The sequence below is a fragment of the Arachis hypogaea genome, chromosome 16 (assembly GCF_003086295.3).
Source record: "Arachis hypogaea cultivar Tifrunner chromosome 16, arahy.Tifrunner.gnm2.J5K5, whole genome shotgun sequence".
Taxonomy (NCBI): domain Eukaryota; kingdom Viridiplantae; phylum Streptophyta; class Magnoliopsida; order Fabales; family Fabaceae; genus Arachis; species Arachis hypogaea.
In genome coordinates, this window is record NC_092051.1 from 87,240,781 (window position 1) to 87,243,102 (window position 2,322).

Genomic DNA, 2,322 nt, shown 5'->3' on the forward strand with positions numbered 1-2,322 from the left:
CTTAAGCATCTTAAGGACTTTCAAGTGGCATGCTCCACTGCGAGAAGAGATGGTGCGGATGAAGTAGCAGTTTTGGTGTTCTCTTTCCCTTTCTCTTTGGAGGGAAAAGCGAAGGAATGGTTCTATACTCAACCGGGAGATGTGATTTTTGATTGGGACTTACTGCGTAAGGAATTTCTGGAAAAGTTTTATCCACCTCAGAAGACAGATAAGCTGCGAAAGGAAATCTCTTGCATTGTGCAAAGAGATGGGGAGACTCTTTATGAGTACTAGGAGAGATTCAAGAAGTTATTGGAAGCTTGCCCTCACCACTGTATTGATGAGTTAGTGCTTATTAGTTATTTTTGTCAAGGGATGAACCCCCAATATAAGCTTCTTCTAGATGCTTCTAGTGGAGGATCCCTTACCAAGAACAAGACTGCTGAGGAAGCTTGGGAAATCATAGCGGACATGGCAGACTCCACTCAACACTCAGGCGAGAAATCCACAATCAAAAGCTTTAAGTGAAGTTTCTCCTTTCGAATATGCCATTTTGACTAAGATCCTCGGTGAGATGTCAATTTTGTTGAGACAAATCACCCAAGGGCAACAAATTTCCCAAGCTTTGCTATCTCCTCCACCTCAACCTCTAAGAATCAAAGGACCACCAAGATCATGCAGTATTTGTGCTTGTAACAGCCATTACACTGACAAGTTTCCTCAACTCCAAGAGGACACTACATTAGCGGTAGCCAATCCATACCCACAAAGGTCCAACTATAATCAAGGAACTCATCTACATGGAGGAAATCAAAACTAAGGATGGAGGGATATTCTAATCAAAGGTTGAACCAAGCCCCTCAAGCTTAACCATACCCAAACGTGCAAGCCTACTATCGTCAACCTACCCAAGATCAACCACAATACCAACAACCCTACTAACAATCCTACCAACAACCACCACAATCTTAACCTCAAGGGAGGTATCAACATCCAAGTAGTAGATCTAACCCTCTTCAAGGCAATCAAGCCCTTCATCCTAATCAACCTTGCATGAATGACATACTTCAAACCTTTATGCAAGAGCAACAGGAGTTTCACAAGAAACAAGAAACATATATGGCTACTATTGCCGAAGCTCTCTCCCGTTTGACTCTTTCTCCTCCGACTACACAAAATGCCCAACAAGCCTCCACTTTTAGTGGTTTACCTTCTCAACCCCAACCAAATCCAAAGGGAAACATCAATGCTATCACCCTTAGGAGTGGCACCAAGTTGGATGAAATTGGTATTCTGCCTACAAGTTTGAGTGAGAAAACCCACAATGAAGAGGTGGGAGATGATGTGAAAGTGATGAAGGATGAGGAGAAAAATATTGCGAAAGGTGAGGAAGAACCACTCAAGGCCAAGGAGCCAAAGAGGAAGAATTTGCTTGAAGAGCCTATGCCAATTCCATTTCCAACTTTGGCTAAGAAGGCTAAAAAGCAAGAAGAACTTGACCTTACATGGTGGAAATTTTTAAGAATGTTGAAGTCACCGTCCCTCTCTTTCAATCCATTCAACAAGTGCCCAAGTATGCCAAGTTCCTCAAAGATGTTTGCACACATAAGGACAAGATTGGCGAATTCAATAAAAGGCCGGTAGATGATTCTATCTCTTCTCTAATTCCTGAAAAATGCAATGATCCCAGTCCATATTTGGTTACTTCTTTGATTGGTAGGATAAAGTTCATGAACTGTATGTGCAACTTGGGGGAGTGCGTAAGCATTATGTCACTCCCCATTTACGAGAGATTGAACTTGTCACCCCTAAAGAGGTCCGCGGCGAGATTTGTGTTGGTAGATAAGAGCATTGTATCAGTTGTGGGATTGCGGAAAATGTCCTAGTTGACATCCAAGGTTTACTCTTTCCGGTAGATTTTCACATCTTGGAGACCCCTCCCATTGACTCAGACAAGCCATCATCCATTATACTTGGAAGGCTATTTTTGAAGACATCCCGGTTCAAGCTGGATGCACATTCAGGAGTCTATTCTTTTGAGGCCAATGGCAAGGTAGTAAAGTTCACTTTGGAGGAATCCAAGAAACCCATTCTCGAAGCCTACTCTATCTTTGGGTGCGATATAATTGAAGATCAAGTGATTGAGGTTGGCAAGGAATAAGAAGAAGAGAATATTGCCAAGAAGTCTAATACAATAGATCACACTGAACCCAAGAATGCCAAGGAGTTAGAGATTTTCCTCCTTGGAGAGGTCTCAAATTGATCAATGAAGCCATGCAAAGTCCAACTTAGGACTTTAAACCAAAGTGCCTACTGGGAGACACCCCACCATGGTAACATTGT

General features: G+C 42.5%; 1 non-coding gene across 1 annotated transcript; it reads right to left on the reverse strand.

The window, feature by feature from the left end:
• Positions 1 to 210: 210 nt before the first annotated feature.
• Positions 211 to 317, reverse strand: LOC112760280 (small nucleolar RNA R71). The gene has a single exon (XR_003180729.1). It is a non-coding gene; the product is annotated as a small nucleolar RNA R71 (small nucleolar RNA).
• Positions 318 to 2,322: the final 2,005 nt, after the last annotated feature.